Raw genomic sequence first — 12,095 nt, forward strand, 5'->3', positions numbered from 1 at the left:
CTTTTACATCCTTAACAAGATACGGCCTCCAAACTGAATCACAATACTCCAGGTGGTGCCTCACCAACGACTTATACGGGGCATCAACACCCCCCTTTCTTCTGCTGGTCACACCTCTCTCTATACAGCCTAACAACCTTCTAGCTACGGCCACCGCCTTGTCACACTGTTTCGTTGCCTTCAAATCCTCAGATACTATCACCCCCAGATCCCTTTCTCCGCCCTACCTATCAGACTCTCCCCGCCTAACACATACATCTCCCGTGGATTTCTATTCCCTAAGTGCATCACTTTGCATTTCTTTGCATTGAATTTTAATTGCCAAACCTTAGACCATTCTTCTAGCTTCCTCAGATCTTTTTTCATGTTTTCCACTCCCCTCCGTGGTGTCCACTCTGTTACAGATCTTAGTATCATCCGCAAATAGGCAAACTTTACCTTCTAACCCTTCGGCAATGTCACTCACAAATATATTGAACAGAATTGGCCCCAGCACCGATCCCTGAGGCACTCCACTACTCACCTTTCCTTCCTCCGAGCGAATTCCATTCACCACCACCCTCTGGCGTCTGTCCGTCAACCAGTTCCTAATCCAGTTCACCACTTCGGGTCCTATCTTCAGCCCCTCCAGTTTATTTAAGAGCCTCCTGTGGGGAACCGTGTCAAAAGCTTTGCTGAAATCTAAGTAGATTACGTCCATAGCTCGTCCCTGATTCAATTCTCCTGTCACCCAATCAAAGAACTCAATGAGATTTGTTTGGCACGATTTCCCTTTGGTAAAGCCATGTTGTCTCGGATCTTGCAACTTATTGGCTTCCAGAAAATTCACTATCCTTTCCTTCAGTATCGCTTCCATTACTTTTCCAATAACTGAAGTGAGGCTTACCGGCCTGTAGTTTCCAGCTTCTATCCTATCACCACTTTTGTGAAGAGGGACCACCTCCGCCGTTCTCCAATCCCTCGGAACCTTTCCCGTCTGCAAGGATTTATTAAACAAATCTTTAAGAGGACCCGCCAAAACCTCTCTGAGCTCCCTCAATATCCTGGGGTGGATCCCGTCCGGTCTCATGGCTTTGTCCACCTTTAGCTTTTCAAGTTGTTGATACACTTTCTTCCGTGAACGGTGCTGTATCCACTTCATTCTCAATTGTATTATTTCCAGTCCATCGCGGTCCTTCTCCAGGATTTTTTCTGTGAAAACAGAACAAAAGTATCTATTTAGCAAATTTGCTTTTCTTTTTCATCATTTCCACATAGCGGTTCACAGTATCTTTTAGTCTCACAATTCCCTTTTTAGTCATTCTCCTTTCACTAATATACCTGAAGAAATTTTTGTCACCCCTCCTTACATTTCTAGCCATTTGTTCTTCCGCTTGCGCTTTTGCCAGTCGTATCTCTCTCTTGGCTTCTTTCAGTTTCATCCAGTATTCCTCCATGTGTTCCTTTTCTTGAGTTTTTCTGTATTTCTGGAACGCCAACTCTTTAGCCTTTATTTTCTCAACCACTTGCTTGGAGAACCATATCGGTTTCCTTTTTCTCTTGCTTTTATTTACTTTCCTTACATAAAGGTTCGTGGCCCTATTTATAGCTTCTTTCAGCCTGGACCACTGTCCTTCCACTTCTCGTATGTCCTCCCAGCCCATCATCTCCTTCCTCAGGTATTCCCCCATTTTACTAAAGTCAGCACGCTTGAAATCCAGGACTTTGAGTTTTGAGTGGCCGCTCTCCACTTTAGCTGTTATATCAAACCAAACCGTTTGATGGTCACTGCTGCCCAGGTGGGCACCCACTCGGATATTTGACACGCTATCCCCATTTGTGAGCACCAGATCCAGTGTCGCTCCCTCCCTCGTGGGTTCCGTCACCATTTGTCTGAGCAAAACACTTTGGAAAGCATCCACGATCCCTCTACTTCTTTCCGATTCCGCAGACGGAACCTTCCAATCTACATCTGGCAGATTGAAATCTCCCAGCAACAGCACCTCTCTCTTGCTTCCCAACTTTTGAATATCTGCGATCAGGTCTTTATATAATTCCTCCAATTGTGTCGGAGGTCTGTAGACAACACCCACGTGGACAGAGGTTCTATCATCTCTTTTTAAGGTGATCCATATCACTTCTTCCTTTCCCCAGGTCCCTGTCATTTCAGTCGCAGTGATATCATTCCTCACATACAGAGCTACTCCGCCACCTTTACGACTCTCTCTATCCTTCCTAAATAGATTATAGCCTGGTATGTTTGCATCCCATTCATGGGAACCATTTAGCCACGTCTCTGTGATTGCAACAACATCCAAGTCTGCCTCCAACATCAGGGCCTGAAGGTCATGAACTTTATTGCTTAGACTACGAGCATTTGTTAAACAATCTTTTGTTGATGACTTTAGCATGGTTTTCAAATGATAAATGACTATTAATCGTTACTCCAAGGATTTTCATGTTGTCTGATATTGGAAGTTTAACCTCAGGGGAGGAGTGGAGAGAGTTGAGAAGATAGGACTAAACATTGTGCTTTCTCTTTGTTTAATTTCATCTTGAAAGCATCAGCCCAGGAGGTTAAAGTGGACATACCTGTGTTTATTTTATTGGAGATTTCAGATAGGTCAGATTTAAAAGGGATGAATATAGTGACGTCGTCAGCGTAAATGAAGGGATTGAGGCCATATTTGGCTAGTGATCTGGCCACAGGAATCATCATTAGGTTAAAAAGTATCGGAGAAAGCAGAGATCCATGTGGCACTCCGCATTCCGATAGCCATGGAGATGACATGTTTGTGGGCCCCTTAACTTGGTAGGATATTGTAGTGATGAAACTTTTATCCAGTTAATGATGTTGCCGCCTATCCCAAGCTTGTCCAAAAGTCAAAGGCGCTGGACAAGTCGAATAGCAGAAGGAGGATATGTTTACCAATTGCTATTTCCTGTCTGAATTTGTCACTTGTTCCAATTTGTAGATAATTAATAAATATGTTAAAAAGCACCGGTCCAAATACTGATCCCTGCGGCATTATATTATATATTATTACATTGTACCCCACATTATCCCACCTATTTGCAGGCTCAATGTGGCTTACATAGTGTAGTTATGACATAGTCATGACAGGATCTTGTATACAATTAGTATAAGCAGAAGATATATGAGGAATTAGAGAAGTAGGTGTTAGATAGGGTGGTGTAGGAGTTGCATTTTGATACTTGAATGAGTTGGGTGGTGATTTGTGTCGTTAAGGGTTCATTTTGTAGGCTTTGTTGAAGAGATGTGTCTTCAAGGATTTGCGAAAGTTAGTTAGATTGTCTATGGTTTTCAGGGCTGTGGGTAGTGCGTTCCATAGCTGTGTACTTCTGTATGAGAAGGTAGTGGCGTATGCTTGCTTATATTTGAGTCCTTTACAGCTGGGGAAGTTCAAATTGAGGAATTTGCGGGCTGATCTTTTGGCGTTTCTGGGCGGTAGGTCCACTAGGTTTAACATGTAAAGTGGGGCATCCCCGTGAATGATTTTGTATACGGTCGTGCAGATCTTAAACTCAATACGTTCCTTGAGAGGGAGCCAGTGAAGTTGTTCTCTTAAGGGTTTCGCACTTCCGTATTTGGGTTTCCAAATATGAGTCTGGCTGCGGTATTCGGGCTGTCTGGAGTTTTTTTATAGTCTGTTCTTTGCAGCCAGCGTACAGAGTGTTACAGTAGTCCAAATGACTTATTACCATTGACTGTACCAAGGTACGGAAAATGTTTCTCGGGAAGAAAGGTTTAACTCTTTTGAGTTTCCACATCGAGCAGAACATCTTTTTCGTTGGGTTCTTCATGTGGGTATTGAGTGTGAGGTTACGATCAATGGTGACTCCAAGAATCTTCAAATTTTCTGAAATGGGGAGAGTGCAGTATGGTGTGGTTATGGTGGAGTAATTGTTTGTGTTGTATTGGGAAATGAGTACTAGGCATTGAGTTTTTTCTGCATTGAGTTTTAGCTGGAATGAATCTGCCCAGGAGTGCATGATTCGGAGGCTTTGGTTGATCTCGTTGGTGATTTCACTTAGATCATGTTTGAACGGGATGTAGATCGTGACATTGTCTGCATATATGTATGGGTTAAAGTTTTGGTTAGCTAAGAGATCATCATTAGGTTGAAAAGGGTTGGTGAGAGGGGGGATCCTTGAGGAACTCCACATTCCAGTATCCATGGAGGTGATCTTTCAGCGTTCGTTGTTACTTGGTAAGATCTGGCGGTGAGGAATCCCTTGAACCATTTGAAAAGTGGGCCTCCGACTCCGAAATATTCCAATATATGAAGTAATATTTCATGATCAACCATGTCGAAGGCGCTAGACAAGTCAAATTGTAGTAGGAGTATGTTCTTGCCAGTTGCAATTGTTTTTTGAATGAGTTCATTGCAGACACTAGTACCGTTTCGGTACTATGATTTGATCGGAATCCTGATTGGGACTCATGTAGAATTGAGTGTTTAGTTAAGTATTCATTAAGCTGTTTCGTCACTATGCCCTCCATCAGTTTGGTTATGAGCGGAATGGATGCAACTGGGCGATAATTAGTTAGATCCATTGTGTTTTTCTTAGCATTTTGGCAGCGGAGTGAGTAAGATGTTTCCTATTACCGTGGGGAATAGACCATTTTGGAGTCTTTGGTTTACCTGGTTCGTGAGGTCTATTTTGAATTATTTGGGGGCGGCTCTTATTAGGCTAGTAGGGCAAATATCTAATTTGCATTGAGGCATGGCATTTTTTAAGCCACTGTGAGAGTTCATCTGCTGAGATCTTGTTGAAGTTGGTCCATGACCGATCTGCTGGTTGTTCCCCAGGTTTTGGATCTAGGCATTCAAGAATGGTTGCGTATTCGATGGTTTTGGTGGGTATCATGCGTCGGAGCTTTATCATTTTTTCGTTGAAATATTTCGCTAGGTTGGTTGCAGATGGGGTGTCTGTGTTATTAGAGGTGACCGGTGTAGTGTTTAGGAGTTTGCTAACGAGTGAGAAGAGTTTGTGTGTATCCTTGTAGTTTGGTCCTATTATGGTTTTGTAATACGTTCTTTTAGTTTGTCTGATGTTGTATTTGTATTTTCTTTGTAACTGTTTCCATTCTTTGAGAGTGTGTTCATCCTTTTTTTTTGCTCCATGCTCTTTCTAGTCTTCTGACCTGTGTTTTTAGTTCTTTCAATTCTTCGTTAAACCATGGTGTTGAGTTTTCCTATTTGAGGTTCTAGTTTGGAGCGGTGCTATATTGTCTAGTATTACTTTGCATCTGTTGTCCCATTCTTGTAAAATTGGGGTGAATCTGTAGGTGTTGTCCATTCATCGGTGCAAAATTGTTGCCGAAATAGTAGTGGGTCTATTTTGCCTCTTGTATAGGTACTTTTTTCTTGTTTTGTTGTAGTTCTTTTGTTTTCCAGGAAAGGGAAGTGCTTGCTTTGTAGTGATCGGACCATGGAGTGGCTGTCCATTTGTGTCTGTGTGTTATGATTGTGGTCAGAACCCCTCTCAAACTTACCTTTTTCCTGGGGGTGAGCTTCTTAGGGCTTCTTTCTTTTGTCTGTCCTTTCTGAGCTAGCTAGCTCTGTCTCTCTATGCTGGCAGCTTCCAGCAGCATGACTCTAATTGCTTCAGTATACTGCAGCTGTGGGTGGACTGAGTTAGCTCTACCTCTCTTGGGTGTACTGGCTTCAAGTGCTTCACGGTGCTGCATTGGGTGGGTTGGGTCTCTCTGGGTTTCTGTGTGCTGTATGCCTGGGTCTAGGGAGTGTGACATCTGCACTTCTGTTAGTGTAGGGTGTAGGGGCACCCCTGTTAGTTTACTGTTAGGAACACTTCTGTTGGTTTAGGGCTTGGAGCACTTAGGTCAGTTTAGGATTTAGGAGTACTTCTGTTTCCAGTCCAGGCCGACTAGGAGGATGCACTGTAAGGAGCTCCGCTGTGGACTGATCCGAGGATCGGTTCCCCAGCGCTCCCGCTGCGGTGCGATCCCCCAGGAGAGCCAGAGACTCGGGTCGTGAGCCACATTGAGCCACGTTGTGGACGGGTCTGGGAGTAGACTCCATCGCTCCCAGAGCGGTGCGAGGGCCCAGGCTGCGGGACGGTCTCGTGCGGTCAGCCGCCCAGGCGCCGAGTCTGCGGAGTCCGAGAGCTCGTCCCGTAGCCGTCGCGCTCCCCGGCAGGAACTGTCCGGGACCGAGTCGGGTGGAAGCTCCGGGTGGCCCAGGTGGCATGGGAGGGAGCTCACCCGCGGCCTGTGGCACGAGCCCGACTTTGTGGCGCAGGCCCGGACCGAGCGACACAGGGCACGGGCGGTGGACAGCCTCACCTATTGGACAGGGGAGCGTATGCCTGCGCGGACCCGGCCCAGCGGTCCGGGAGACCCACCTCACCACCACGACACTCCCAGGCCCAGCAGCCGATGCCCACGCTGCCCATCCTGCCGCGTGGTGCGGCCTTGCAGTGACCGAGTCCTCGGGACTAGGGCAATCAAGGTGGACACAGCGGATCTGTAGCGGGGCAGACTCCTACGAACGCCTTGGCTGCTCTGTTGCTCTGGGGGCAGCCAGCTGCTCCAGCTTACCCCAGTCCACCCAATCCAACCTCTCCCTGCTTGCTTGCTCCAGTCCAATGGCTCCAGCTGTTCCAGTCCGCAGATCCAGCTTCCCCCTGCTTGTTCCGGTCCATCTGCTCCAGCCTGCTTATTCCAGTCCAACGGCTCCAGCTTGTTCCAGTCCACCGATCCAGCTTCCCCCCTGCTTGTTCCGGTCCATCTGCTCCAGTGTGTTCCAGTCCGCCTGATCTGAGCTTGTTCCAGTCTGCCTGATCCCAGCTTGTTCCAGTCCGCCAATCCAGCCCCCCCCCTGCTTGTTCCAGTCCATCTGCTTCAGCGTGTTCCAGTCCATCTGCGTCAGCGTGTTCTAGTCCACCAGATCCCAGCTTGTTCCAGTCCGCAGATCCAGCTTCCCCCCTGCTTGTTCCAGTCCACCTGCCTCAGCGTGTTCCAGTCCATCTGCCTCAGCGTGTTCCAGTCCGCCTGATCCCAGCTTGTTCCAGTTGCAGATCCAGCTTCCCCCCGCTTGTTCCAGTCCATCTGCTCCAGCCTGCTTGTTCCAGTCCAACTGCTCCAGCGTGTTCCAGTCCGCCTGATCCGAGCTCGTTCCAGTCCGCCTGATCCCAGCTTGCTCCAGTCCGCCAATCCAGCTCCCCCCTGCTTGTTCCAGTCCATCTGCTCCAGCCTGCTCCAGCGTACTCCAGTCCACCTGATCCGAGCTCGGTCCAGTCTGCCTGATCCCAGTTTGTTCCAGTCCGCCTGATCCCAGCTTGTTCCAGTCCGCCGATCCAGCTTTCCCCCTGCTTGTTCCAGTCCATCTGCTCCAGTGTTCCAGTCCGCCTGATCCAGCTTCCCCCTCCTTGTCCAGTCCATCTGCTCCAGCCTGCTTGTTCCAGTACATCTGCTCCAACGTGCTCCAGTCCGCCTGATCCAGCTCTCCCTGCTTGTTCCAGTCCATCTGCTCCAGCGTGTTCCAGTCCACCTGATCCTGCTTATTCCAGCCTGCTCCAATCTTGCTGCTCTGCTATTCTGCTCCAACCATTCCAGCTTGTTCCAGTCCTGCTGATGTACTCTCCACCGCACTCACCTGCTCCCGCCTGCCTGCCTGCTTGCCAATCAACCTGCCTGTTAGCCAGTCACCTGCTCCTGCTGCCTGCTGGCCTATCACCTCCTCATGTCTGCCTGCTAACCAATCAACCAAACTGCCTGCTTGTCTGCCTCTCAACCGCTCGTCGGCCCATCAACTACAGCCTGCCTCCCAGCCTGCATAACTACCTACCTCTGTCATTACATCTGCACCCGTAAACACCCAGTCACTACTTATGGCCCCCATACACATTTTCTTCCTTGCACTATCCCTCCCCAACCTTTTCCCCTCCCACCGCCGCATACCGCACAAACCCACTGCCAATCAATGTCCTCTCCCGTCCTGCTCACTACTCCAATACCCTAACCCGTCCCCCACCTCACCATCCCTACTGTCCTCCTCCTCCTTCCTAGCTCTCAACCTTCAACACCTCATTCCTGCCATGAACCCCTCCCCATTCCTCCTAAGCGCACCCCGTCTCCGCCACCTTCTTCGCCCTACCTCCCCCACCCTCCTCTGCACTCTCTTGCTCCTTCTCCTGCCCGCGGGAGACATCAATCCCAACCCAGATCCCCCACACCTGTCCTCGTCCTCGCTTCATCCATGCAAATGTTTCCGCGATATCTCCAATCTCATCTCTATTCCCATCCTCCCCCCCTCCTCCCCTTCTCGTGTGCCCTGTGGAATGCCCGCTCGGTCTGCAACAAACTTTCCTTCACCCATGATCTCTTCATCTCCCATTCCCTCCACCTGCTCGCCCTAACTGAAACCTGGCTCACCCCTGACAGCTCTGCCTCAGTCGCGGCCCTATGCCACGGTGGTTATCTTTTCTCCCATTCTCTCCGCCCAGCTGGCCGTGGTGACGGTGTCGGGCTACTACTTTCGCCCTCTTGCAGTTTTCAACCTCTCCTCCTACCACAGTCTCACTGTTTCTCATCCTTTGAAGTCCACCATCGGTCTATTCTACCCGCTGCCACTCAGAGTTGCAGTCATTTACCGCCCCCCTGATAAGTCCCTCCCTTCCTTCCTTACCGACTTCGATGCCTGGCTCTCCGTTTTTCTTGAGCCCTCATCCCCATCCCTCATTCTTGGTGATTTTAACATACACACTGATAACCCTTCCGACTCGTACGCTTCTCAATTCCTCACTCTAACCTCCTCCTTCAACCTCCTACTGAGCTCCACCACCCCCACTCACCGATCTGGCCACTGTCTTGACCTCGTCCTCTCTTCTACCTGCTCACCCTCCAATTTCTGCGCCTCTGCTCTTCCTCTCTCTGACCATCACCTGATCACCTTCACACTTCATCACCCTCCCCCTCAGTCCCGCCCAATACTAACCATACTTTTAGGAATCTCCAGGCAGTCGACCCTCCCACCTTATCCTCTACTATCTCTGATCTCCTCCTTCTATCATGTCCTCCGAGACTGTCGACAAGGCTGTTTCCACATACAATGCCACCCTCTCCTCTGCTCTCGATGCCCTTGCACTGTCCATCTCCCGTCCCATGAGGCGTACTAATCCCCAGCCCTGGCTGACCCCTTGCACCCGATACCTTCGCTCCTGCGCCCGATCGGCTGAACGCTTCTGGAGGAAATCTCGCACCCACACCGATTTCATTCATTATAAATTCATGTATATCCCTCTCCTTCTCTGCACATAGCCAGCAGATAGCCAAGACCTGTCGCTTCTTCCTCTATAACATCAGCAAAATTCACCCTTCCTGTCTGAGCACACCACCCGAACTCTCATCCATTCTCTCATTACCTCTCGCCTTGACTACTGCAACCTACTCCTCACTGGCCTCCCAATTTGCCACCTATCCCTCCTTCAGTCCATTCAAAACTCTGCTGCACGTCTTATCTTCCGCCTGAACCGGTACACTCATATCACCCCTCTCCTCAAGTCACTTCACTGGCTTCCGATCAGGTACCGCATACAGTTTAAGCTTCTCCTTTTAACCTACAAATGCACTCGATCTACAGCCCCTCCCTACCCTCACCCTCATCTCCCCTTACATTCCTACCCGTAACCTCCGTTCTCAAGACAAATCCCTGTCAGTACCCTTCTCCACCACCACCAACTCCAGGCTCTGCCCTTTCTGCCTCGCCTCACCCCCATGCCTGGAATAATCTCCCTGAGCCCATACGCCAGGCCCCCTCCCTGCCCATCTTCAAAACCTTGCTCAAAACCCACCTCTTCAATGTCGCCTTTGGCACCTAACCATCATACCTCTATTCAGGAAACCTGGACTGCCCCTACTTGACATTTCGCCCTTTAGATTGTAAGCTCCTTGGAGCAGGGACTGTCCTTTATGTCAATTTATATTCTGTACAGCGCTGCGAAACCCTAGTAGCGCTCTTGAAATGTTAAGTAGTAGTAGTAGTAGTCCCTGCCGGCCACTCGAACCCAAGGGCTCAACCCTTGGGGGGGCAGGGCTAAGTGCAGGTGAAGCTGTACGGACCAGTCCAGTGTGCTCCAGTCTGGTGTGCTCCAGTCCAGTGTGTTCCGGTCCGGTGTGTGTTCCGGTCCGGTGTGTGCCAGTCCAGTGTTCCGGTCCTATGTCCTCCAGTCCGGGGATTTCAGTCCTTGTGTTCCGGCTCGCTGGGTGGTGCTTGCAGTCCTTGCCAGTGCCGGTGTGCTTGCCCAGTGTTGGTTGGGGGGTTTGCCTGCTGCTGCCGCTCCTCGGCAGCAGCCCAAGGGCTCACATTTGCTCCAGAGCCCAGACCCGCGGGCTCTGAACCTGAGAACCTGACACTGTGATTGTGAAGATATGTTCTGATGAAAGTTTGTGAGTTATAATGTCCAATGTATGTCCTTTTTTGTGGGTGGGTTGCATTCCACTATTCACCCTCCTCAATTGAGAAAAATGGCCCCCAACCCTATATTCATTTTCCATTCATTAACCAGATCTTAATCCATAAGAGAACATTGCCTCCTATCCCTTGACTTTTTTCACAGGAGTCTGTCATGAGGAATTTTGGCCAAAGCTGGAGCTGTTGAGTGTAAATACCTTAATGCAACAAAAGACAGAATCCAGCCAGGGACTTATCCACCAACCAGTTCTAAAAGGGAAAATGTAGCACTGGGTAATCTAGAACCACAGAGGATTGAGAGATAGGGTTGTGCAGGCAAAAATATTTCATTTTGTTTAATTTCCTGTGGGTTGTTTATAGATTTTTTCAGCTTTCTGCAAATCACCCCCAACTCAACTGATCACAACCTAAATCCCTGATGGCAAAGTGCATCCCCCTTACAGCATCACCGAACTCATCCCCTACCAATCTGGCAACAAAAGTTGGCAATGTTCATCCTTTCCCAAAACCTGAGTCATTCTATCCTGTCCCTGCAATTTACTGGGGATATTTGTGGTATACTTTTGAGGCAAGAGCAACCTTACTCTGTTCACAGCCATTGCGTTGAAGCAAAGGTAGTTATGATCACTGGACGGGACTCTTTGGAGTAGGGAGAAGAAGGGCATCCCCAAACCTCAGGATCGTGGCAGTAAGAAGCACTGACACAGAGAAAAAAATAAGGCAAGTAAAGACCCTGTGGCCTAACCAGTTACAACGTCTTCCAGATTGCACAGAAGTAGGCTGCTCTCTTCGAACAAGGGATAAAGTTGTTTCCTTGAGGAGCAGAGAAATGAATCCTCAGAAACCACTGGAAACACTTTATAGGGAACCTCTAATGCAGAGCTGCCAAGTTACCTAGTTCCAGGAGGGAGACATTTGGCCAATCCTGGTTTGGAATTTAAACCCTAAAGCATTGTGGGATATATAGTCCATGATTCTACCCATTAAAATCCAGGCTGCAGACCCGGTAATATATTAGCAAGTAATTTAAAAGTAGAAACCAGTTTCATACCCACAGTCAGAGAGAGGAGAAATATTGGGCTTAACCACTGCCCAAAGGGTTTCACCATAAAAGAGAGGGTAAGGATTTTCACAACTATACCCTCTGTGAAGAAGGGTGGAAGATGCTTGAGAATGAAGTGGAGATTGTTTATGTACAGCCTCTGGGGTATTCCTCAGTCCTGTCAGTCTGAGATACTTGCTACAAATATTAACCTCATTATTTAGAGACTATAAACAATCACTGAATGATGCTGCAAAGGTTTTATTTACTCTATTAGAAAGTAACCAGAGCTCCAGTAATGTCACCAGGATCCCTGGAGGGCTGTGGGAGTAGAGGGTACAGGGGTGGTGTCCTCAAGCGGGAGAAAGACTCTTCTGAATTTCAACAGTGAGGCTGGTCCAAAATCAAGTACAAGTCCGGTTCACTAGAGGAGGAGAGAGAGGTGAGACAGCATTAGCAGAACCAGGGGGAAATCTCGCCCCCACTCAAACATCATATAGAGCACAAACACTCCTACCTAGACCCTGAAACTCAGAACGGGAAGGAGTTCGATATGTCCTCAGCTAAGTAGAGTCACAGAGCTAAAACAGGAGTATTAAAACAAATTGGATACG

Source organism: Microcaecilia unicolor, unplaced genomic scaffold (assembly GCF_901765095.1).
Source record: "Microcaecilia unicolor unplaced genomic scaffold, aMicUni1.1, whole genome shotgun sequence".
Classification (NCBI taxonomy): domain Eukaryota; kingdom Metazoa; phylum Chordata; class Amphibia; order Gymnophiona; family Siphonopidae; genus Microcaecilia; species Microcaecilia unicolor.